Source organism: Nomia melanderi, unplaced genomic scaffold (assembly GCF_051020985.1).
Source record: "Nomia melanderi isolate GNS246 unplaced genomic scaffold, iyNomMela1 scaffold0410, whole genome shotgun sequence".
In the NCBI taxonomy this organism is placed as follows: domain Eukaryota; kingdom Metazoa; phylum Arthropoda; class Insecta; order Hymenoptera; family Halictidae; genus Nomia; species Nomia melanderi.
Genome location: NW_027475525.1, coordinates 1 through 10,000, shown reverse-complemented (window position 1 = coordinate 10,000; position 10,000 = coordinate 1). Strand labels below are relative to the sequence as shown.

At 50.5% G+C, this 10,000-nt stretch overlaps 1 non-coding gene across 1 annotated transcript; it reads left to right on the top strand.

Annotated features, from left to right (window-relative positions):
* Positions 1 to 6,591: 6,591 nt before the first annotated feature.
* LOC143176187 (5.8S ribosomal RNA) lies at positions 6,592 to 6,746 on the top strand. The gene has a single exon (XR_013000772.1). It is a non-coding gene; the product is annotated as a 5.8S ribosomal RNA (ribosomal RNA).
* Positions 6,747 to 10,000: the final 3,254 nt, after the last annotated feature.

Genomic DNA, 10,000 nt, shown 5'->3' with positions numbered 1-10,000 from the left:
TACGCGCGGAGAAATACACTTCTCCCGTCCGTCGAAATTTTTTTTTTTTACTTTGAACAAGGCGCATAGAGCCCGCCGAACCACGATTTCCGTGCGTCTTACATCTTTCGACGATGGGACGATCCACGCGAAGAGTTGTTTCGTGCTCGCGCGAGGTGCGATAGCGTCGATTCGCTTTTCTGTACGGGGAGAAATAGAACGATGAGTTGACTTATCGGGTCTTCGTTGGAATTACCGTCGCTGGCATTGTAAACTCCAGATGACCTTGTGATTCCTTCGTCGGGCACTGGTAAAGGGTGGCGATGATTCGTTCTATAATAGAAATACCCGTCGTAGCGATTCGGCCGAGACACCCGCCACGAAACACTCTCTCGTCGTGGAATCCCCGCGTCGGAGAGTAAAACGCGCGAAGGCTTACTATGAGAGAAGAAATAGTATATGCCGGTGGTTCGCGTGTGTAGGCTCTATACGAAATTGCGATTCAAGAGAGTAGGAAAAGACGCGATGAACCACGATTTCCGTGCGTCTTACGTCTCTCGACGATGGGACGATCCACGCGAAGAGTTGTTACGTGCTCGCGCGAGGTGCGATAGCGTCGATTCGCTTTTCTGTACGGGGAGAAATAGAACGATGAGCTGACTTATCGGGTCTTCGTTGGAATTACCGTCGCTGGCATTGTAAACTCCAGATGACCTTGTGATTCCTTCGTCGGGCACTGGTAAAGGGTGGCGATGATTCGTTCTATAATAGAAATACCCGTCGTAGCGTTTCGGCCTAGTCACCCGCCACGAAACACTCTCTCGTCGTGGAATCCCCGCGTCGGAGAGTAAAACGCCGAAGGCTTACTTATGAAACTTACGTCTCTCGACGATGGGACGATCCACGCGAAGAGTTGTTACGTGCACGCGTATGGTGCGATTGCGTCGATTCGCTTTTCTGTACGGGGAGCAATAGAACGTTGAGTTGACTTATCGGGTCTTCGTTGGAATTACCGTCGCTGGCATTGTAAACTCCAGATGACCTTGTGATTCCTTCGTCGGGCACTGGTAAAGGGTGGCGATGATGCGTTCTATAATAGAAATACCCGTCGTAGCGTTTCTTCCGAGTCAACCCGCTCACGAAACACTCTCTCGTCGTGGAATCCCCGCGTCGGAGAGTAAAACGCGAATTCATAGTATGGAAACTTACGTCTCTCGACGATGGGACGATCCACGCGAAGAGTTGTTACGTGCACGCGTATGGTGCGATTGCGTCGATTCGCTTTTCTGTACGGGGAGTAATAGAACGTTGAGTTGACTTATCGGGTCTTCGTTGGAATTACCGTCGCTGGCATTGTAAACTCCAGATGACCTTGTGATTCCTTCGTCGGGCACTGGTAAAGGGTGGCGATGATGCGTTCTATAATAGAAATACCCGTCGTAGCGTTTCTTCCGAGTCAACCCGCTCACGAAACTCTCTCTCGTCGTGGAATCCCCGCGTCGGAGAGTAAAACGCGAATTCATACTATGAAAACTTACGTCTCTCGACGATGGGACGATCCACGCGAAGAGTTGTTTACGTGCACGCGTATGGTGCGATTGCGTCGATTCGCTTTTCTGTACGGGGAGAAATAGAACGTTGAGTTGACTTATCGGGTCTTCGTTGGAATTACCGTCGCTGGCATTGTAAACTCCAGATGACCTTGTGATTCCTTCGTCGGGCACTGGTAAAGGGTGGCGATGATGCGTTCTATAATAGAAATACCCGTCGTAGCGTTTCTTCGGAGTCAACCCGCTCACGAAACTCTCTCTCGTCGTGGAATCCCCGCGTCGGAGAGTAAAACGCGAATTCATACTATGAAAACTTACGTCTCTCGACGATGGGACGATCCACGCGAAGAGTTGTTTACGTGTACGCGTATGGTGCGATTGCGTCGATTCGCTTTTCTGTACGGGGAGAAATAGAACGTTGAGTTGACTTATCGGGTCTTCGTTGGAATTACCGTCGCTGGCATTGTAAACTCCAGATGACCTTGTGATTCCTTCGTCGGGCACTGGTAAAGGGTGGCGATGATGCGTTCTATAATAGAAATACCCGTCGTAGCGTTTCTTCCGAGTCAACCCGCTCACGAAACTCTCTCTCTCGTCGTGGAATCCCCGCGTCGGAGAGTAAAACGCCGAAGGCTTACTATGAAACTTACGTCTCTCGACGATGGGACGATCCACGCGAAGAGTTGTTACGTGCACGCGTATGGTGCGATTGCGTCGATTCGCTTTTCTGTACGGGGAGTAATAGAACGTTGAGTTGACTTATCGGGTCTTCGTTGGAATTACCGTCGCTGGCATTGTAAACTCCAGATGACCTTGTGATTCCTTCGTCGGGCACTGGTAAAGGGTGGCGATGATGCGTTCTATAATAGAAATACCCGTCGTAGCGTTTCTTCCGAGTCAACCCGCTCACGAAACTCTCTCTCGTCGTGGAATCCCCGCGTCGGAGAGTAAAACGCGAATTCATACTATGAAAACTTACGTCTCTCGACGATGGGACGATCCACGCGAAGAGTTGTTTACGTGCACGCGTATGGTGCGATTGCGTCGATTCGCTTTTCTGTACGGGGAGAAATAGAACGTTGAGTTGACTTATCGGGTCTTCGTTGGAATTACCGTCGCTGGCATTGTAAACTCCAGATGACCTTGTGATTCCTTCGTCGGGCACTGGTAAAGGGTGGCGATGATGCGTTCTATAATAGAAATACCCGTCGTAGCGTTTCTTCCGAGTCAACCCGCTCACGAAACTCTCTCTCGTCGTGGAATCCCCGCGTCGGAGAGTAAAACGCGAATTCATACTATGAAAACTTACGTCTCTCGACGATGGGACGATCCACGCGAAGAGTTGTTTACGTGCACGCGTATGGTGCGATTGCGTCGATTCGCTTTTCTGTACGGGGAGAAATAGAACGTTGAGTTGACTTATCGGGTCTTCGTTGGAATTACCGTCGCTGGCATTGTAAACTCCAGATGACCTTGTGATTCCTTCGTCGGGCACTGGTAAAGGGTGGCGATGATGCGTTCTATAATAGAAATACCCGTCGTAGCGTTTCTTCCGAGTCAACCCGCTCACGAAACTCTCTCTCGTCGTGGAATCCCCGCGTCGGAGGGTAAAACGCGATATATAATAGTATATGCCAGTGGTTCGCGCGCGTCGTCTCTGAGATACGCGGTCGACAGAGTTCCGAAAACACGTGATGTGCCACGATTTCCGTGCGTCTTACATCTTTCGACGATGGGACGATCCACGCGAAGAGAACGTTCGTGCTTGCGTGAGGTGCAACAGCGTCGATTCGCTTTTCTGTACGGGGAGAAATAGAACGTTGAGTTGACTTATCGGGTCTTCGTTGGAATTACCGTCGCTGGCATTGTAAACTCCAGATGACCTTGTGATTCCTTCGTCGGGCACTGGTAAAGGGTGGCGATGATTCGTTCTATAATAGTAATACCCGTCGTAGCGTTTCGACCGATGTCACCCGCCACGAATGTCTCTCTCGACGTGGAAACCCCGCGCCGAAGAGTAAACGCGAAGGCTTACCATACGAAAGAAAACGGTATTATACGCCTGTGGTATGTGCGTCTCGGCTCTGTGATACGCGATCGGCAGAGTTACAAAAAAACGTTGATGGGCCACGATTTCCGTGCGTCTTACATCTTTCGACGATGGGACGATCCACGCGAAGAGTAGTTACGTGCTCGCGCGAGGTGCGATAGCGTCGATTCGCTTTTCTGTACGGGGAGAAATAGAACGATGAGTTGACTTATCGGGTCTTCGTTGGAATTACCGTCGCTGGCATTGTAAACTCCAGATGACCTTGTGATTCCTTCGTCGGGCACTGGTAAAGGGTGGCGATGATTCGTTCTATAATAGAAATACCCGTCGTAGCGATTCGGCCGAGACACCCGCCACGAAACTCTCTCTCGTCGTGGAATCCCCATGTCGGAGAGTAAAACGCGAAGGCTAACTATATAAGAAACATATAGTATTATTTATGCCTGTGGTTCTCCGTTTGTCCTACTCTCAGATACGCGACTCGGAGAGTTACGAATAATCGTGATGGACCACGATTTCTGTACGTCTTACATCTTTCGACGATGGGACGATCCACGCGAAGAGATCATTCCTGCTTGCGTGAGGTGCGATAGCGCCGATTCGCTTTTCTGTACGGGGAGAAATAGAACGATGAGTTGACTTATCGGGTCTTCGTTGGAATTACCGTCGCTGGCATTGTAAACTCCAGATGACCTTGTGATTCCTTCGTCGGGCACTGGTAAAGGGTGGCGATGATTCGTTCTATAATAGAAATACCCGTCGTAGCGATTCGGCCGTGTCACCCGCCACGAAAATCTCTCTCGTCGTGGAATCCCCGCGTCGTAGAGTAAACGCGAAGGCTTGCTATAGAAGACTATAGTTTATACGCCTGTGGTTCACCGGTTGCCTGCTCTCCGGGGTACGCGATCGCGCAGGAGTTACGGAAGAACTTGATGGGCCACGATCTCCAAGCGGCTATATCTTTCGACGATGGGACGATTCACGCGAAGAGAACGTTCGTGCATGCGTGAGGTGCGATAGCGTTGATTCGCTTGTCTGTACGGGGAGAAATAGAACGATGAGTTGACTTATCGGGTCTTCGTTGGAATTACCGTCGCTGGCATTGTAAACTCCAGATGACCTTGTGATTCCTTCGTCGGGCACTGGTAAAGGGTGGCGATGATTCGTTCTATAATAGAAATACCCGTCGTAGCGTTTCGACCGATGTCACCCGCCACGAAATTCTCTCTCGTCGTGGAATCCCCGCGTCGGAGAGTAACCGCCGAAGGCTTGCTATAGAAGACTATAGTTTATACGCCTGTGGTTCACCGGTTGCCGGCTCTCCGGGGCACGCGATCGCGCGAAGGTTACGGAGGGACGTGAAGCGCCCGAGCAATGAAACGTCCGCAGGAGGAAACGAGCAACCGCCGAACATTGTTTCGCGACGTTTCCATAATGTATTGTCGTTTCGCTCGCATCCCGCTTCTTTCCCCTAGTTTCCTCGACGCGTAGTTTCGCAGCCTTAGTGGACGAATCATTCTCGATTCGAGGAAAGATATGCAGTGGGGCGTGCAATGAGCCCGCCAGAGACCACGATCTCCAATGCGTCTTTACATCTTTCGACGATGGGATGATCCACGCGAAGAGAACGTTCGTGCTTGCGCGAGGTGCGTTAGCGTCGATTCGCTTTTCTGTACGGGGAGAAATAGAACGATGAGTTGACTTATCGGGTCTTCGTTGGAATTACCGTCGCTGGCATTGTAAACTCCAGATGACCTTGTGATTCCTTCGTCGGGCACTGGTAAAGGGTGGCGATGATTCGTTCTATAATAGAAATACCCGTCGTAGCGATTCGGCCGAGTCACCCGCCACGAAACTGTCTCTCTTTCGTCGTGGAAACCCCGCGTCGGAGAGTAAAACGCGCGAAGGCTGTGACTGTAACATATATATATACAGTATACAATGCCTGTGGTTTTTGCGCGTGTCGGCTCTTCGGTATACGCGATCGGCCAGAGTTACGGAGGGACGGTGAAGCGCACGAGAAATTGAAACGGCCGCACGATTGGAACCGAGCAACCGTCGAACATTGTTTCGCGACGTTTCCATAATGCGTTTTCGTTTCGCTCGCATACCGCTTCTTTTCCCCTAGTCTCTGAGACGCGTTTTCGAGCCGTTCTTCTACTATCGATTCTCGTAGAGAGAAGGGACCGGGTAGTCTGGAAGTGGAACCCGCATCTTGCGTGTACCGTACACGGAATTGAGAGGACCGGCCGTGAAGCTCGTTTTAAAGCCGTGCGTCTGACACCCAACTCTTGCGCGCCAATTTCGCGGCAAGAGATAATATGGGACGAATGACCGGCAAAGAGCCAGCTGTGAAGTCTGTTTTTTTAATCGAATCCGTGGACGTGTGTATGCCGTAGCGTCGCTCGTCGTGTTCGTTCATGGTCGTTCCGAGAGAAAGAACGAAAGCGGTAACGAAGGGACCGGCCGTGAAGCTCGTTTTAAAGCCGCGCGTCTGACACCCAACTCTTGCGCGCCAATTTCGCGGCAAGAGATAACATGGGACGAATGACCGGCAAAGAGCCAGCTGTGAAGTCTTTTTTCATTATTTGCTTTCAATCGATCGATCGGTACGATTCGTGCAACGTTTCGCGCGATGCGACGCGAAAACATGCGCGCAACAATAGATGCGTCTGATCGGAAGAACGCGAGGGTCGACTGCACGCGATGGATTCAGTATCGGGTAGGATACAAAATATATCCCCGTCGTTTCCACGCGTGCGAGTCTTCTGCGTCTTTCGCGGGTTTTTGAATGCACTATACGCCCGGAACGTCGAGAAATATATACATATTACTTGAACGTTTTTCGTCTCGAAAGGCTTCGGTGTCGTCTCCAAGGCGACGCCTGAATCTCCTTCGCGCGCTGGTCGGAGATTCAGGTATCAACTTTTATCTTCTCTTTGAAAGAAGAGAGATATTAGGTCGAACAAATGAGAATAAAATTATATATGTGAAATATAAAATTTATACGATTACCCTGAACGGTGGATCACTTGGCTCGTGGGTCGATGAAGAACGCAGCTAATTGCGCGTCAACGTGTGAACTGCAGGACACATGAACATCGACATTTCGAACGCACATTGCGGTCCACGGATACAATTCCTGGACCACGCCTGGCTGAGGGTCGTTTACGTACCATACACTGCTTGCGTAGCTCTGTCAAATCCCCGCCGTCGTTCACCTCTTCGGATCGAACGTTTTTTTACCGAAGGGCGCAAAGAACGTTTCTGAGTCGGGTTAAGAGAAGGATGCTACGTACGAGCGAACGATGGGTGTCTCGTCGGCGTTTGTCGCGGACACGCGAAAATTCTGTGAATTTCACGGACAGTGTACGTTCTAGTTGTTGCAAAACGATCGGAATCGTTTGTATGGACTCGCGTGAGTGTTCGCGGCGTCGTGCGTCGTTCAATTACGACCGCCCGCGGATACCGCTCCACTGCGATATGGATCTGAGCGACAACTTTTTCGGCTGTTCGTGAGATGAACGGTTTCGTGTGTTTAGAAAAATTTTTTTTCCCGCGCTCCCGACGTCACCTGAAATGATGCGTCAGAGGTGAAAGAAAATATTAAGAAGTCGAGAGAGAGAGAGACTACACACGTTTTATTCATATTTTGTATACCGTGCGTGAGACGGATGTGCACGACACGTCGTATGTCGGTATATTACCGACTGGCCCCAGGGAGATTGTTTTCTTCCTCTCTTACGAATGAGATGTACGTTTCGGAGGATCGTCGTTACCGAAACACACGGCAAAACGAGACTTCTCGCAGCAGAACCTTTATACACAATACACATCGACTCTTTTTACCCCGAGAGAGAGAGAAAAGGTGTATTTCTTTTTTTTATTTTTCGAATTCGACGCACGAACGCTTTGACGACTGGAGAAAAACACGGTGTGTGTTAAAATCGTGCGGGACGAGCATGCGTATTCGTAACGGGTCGAATAGTTCTTATTCCCCGTCGTCGCGTGTCCTCGCTGGACCACCACCGTGCGCTTCCGCCACGTTCAGTTGAATTTCGAAATATATATATATAAAAAGAATCACCATATACTCTCTTTCGGGAGGTGTATTTTTATCGGTTTCTGCTATAGAGAAGAGACGGAGATCGTGTTGTGAGGTGTAACGTTTCTGTATCCCCGTTTCGGAGGATCGTCGTTATCGGCGGAACACACGTCAAAACGAGACTTCTCGCAGAACCTTTATACACAATACACATCGACTCTTTTACCCCGAGAGAGAGAAAAGGTGTTTTTCTTTTTTTTTTATTTTTCGAATTCGACGCACGAACGCTTTGACGACTGGAGAAAAACACGGGTGTGTGTTAAAATCGTGCGGGACGAGCATGCGTATTCGTAACGGGTCGAATAGTTCTTATTCCCCGTCGTCGCGTGTCCTCGCTGGACCACCACCGTGCGCTTCCGCCACGTTCAGTTGTATTTCGAAATATATATATATATAAAAAGAATCACCATATACTCTCTTTCGGGAGGTGTATTTTTATCGGTTTCTGCTATAGAGAAGAGACGGACGATCGTGTGTGACACCACGTGGTAACGTTTCCGTATCCCCGTAAAATACGTTTATCTTTTCTCGTAGAAAAGAGAGAGGAAGAGGCAGGAGCTCCTCTTTGGCGAGGCTTTCGAACGTCGCGTCCCGTCCGCCGGAATATAATGATATAAATATATAACCGCCGCCGACTTTGTGCGAAAGCGTTGAAACGAACGCGTCGGTCGCCCCATGGTGTGTGTTTGTCGTGTCTTCTTTTCCTCTTCTGCACTTCTCTTCACTGTCGATCGCGAGACCGCGCGAGATCCGCTTCGGTCGTCCAGTCCCCGAAAATTCTTCTCGGACGGGCGTTAAAGTTAACCGGAGCGCGAGATCGTCTAGCGAGAGTCTTTTTCGCGATCGAGTAAAATGTGATAGAAGAAGGAGAAGAGTGTAAAAAGAGAATATAGACACGCGACGCAGCAGAGACCACTGGTGAGGCGCATAAGACGCGTTCGCGAACGATTTTTCGCGACGATACGGAGTCGCGCGTGTCGCGGTATATTTATCATTTATATACGTTATAATATGAATATTGTTGTGTTCGAACGCACTCTCCTCTAGACTTTGTTTTTTTTGCCTTTGAGCGATTTTTATGAAATTCGATTGAATTTTCATACAATTCACGTTCACGACGACCTCAGAGTAGGCGAGATTACCCGCTGAATTTAAGCATATTACTAAGCGGAGGAAAAGAAACTAACAAGGATTTCCTTAGTAGCTGCGAGCGAACAGGAATTAGCCCAGCACTGAATCCCGCGGTTCCGCCGTAGGGAAATGTAGTGTTCAGGAGGGTCCATTTATCCCGTGACGTCGAACCGCGTCCAAGTCCATCTTGAATGGGGCCATTTACCCGTAGAGGGTGCCAGGCCCGTAGCGACCGGTACGCGTTTCGGGAGGACCTTTCCTTAGAGTCGGGTTGCTTGAGAGTGCAGCCCTAAGTGGGTGGTAAACTCCATCTAAGGCTAAATATGACCACGAGACCGATAGCGAACAAGTACCGTGAGGGAAAGTTGAAAAGAACTTTGAAGAGAGAGTTCAAGAGTACGTGAAACCGTTCAGGGGTAAACCTGAGAAACCCAAAAGATCGAATGGGGAGATTCATCGTCGACGAGGCTGGCTTCCGTTGGCGCGCAGATACCCCGCGTATGGACCTTCGTGGTTCCAATGCGCGAGGGTACACCGCCTTCGGCCTAAATGTTCCGGCAACGTAGTCGTGCACTTCTCCCTTAGTAGAACGTCGCGACCCGTTGCGTGTCGGTCTACGGCCCGAGTGGTTGCCTGCCGCGTCGCCTTTGGCGCACGCGACAGACCCTCGGCGGCCCGGCCGGCTGCGCGACGGTACTCTGACGGTATCGGGCCGCAACCAATCCATTTTCGAATGTATGTGCGTCAGGCCCGCCGCAAGCTCGATCAGTATACCCTCGGAGGTACGGACCTGGTGCCGGCTCCGAGCCTGGTCAGCTGTTGGCAGGCGGTGTCCTCGGACTGGCCAAGCTTCGAATTACCGGTCGGCGACGCTACTGCTTTGGGTACTCTCAGGACCCGTCTTGAAACACGGACCAAGGAGTCTAACATGTGCGCGAGTCATTGGGATTTTGTAAACCTAAAGGCGGAATGAAAGTGAAGGTCGTTCCTTAGCGTCGACCGAGGGAGGATGGGCCGCGTTGCGATGCGGCCTCGCACTCCCGGGGCGTCTCGTTCTCATTGCGAGAAGAGGCGCACCCAGAGCGTACACGTTGGGACCCGAAAGATGGTGAACTATGCCTGGTCAGGACGAAGTCAGGGGAAACCCTGATGGAGGTCCGTAGCGATTCTGACGTGCAAATCGAT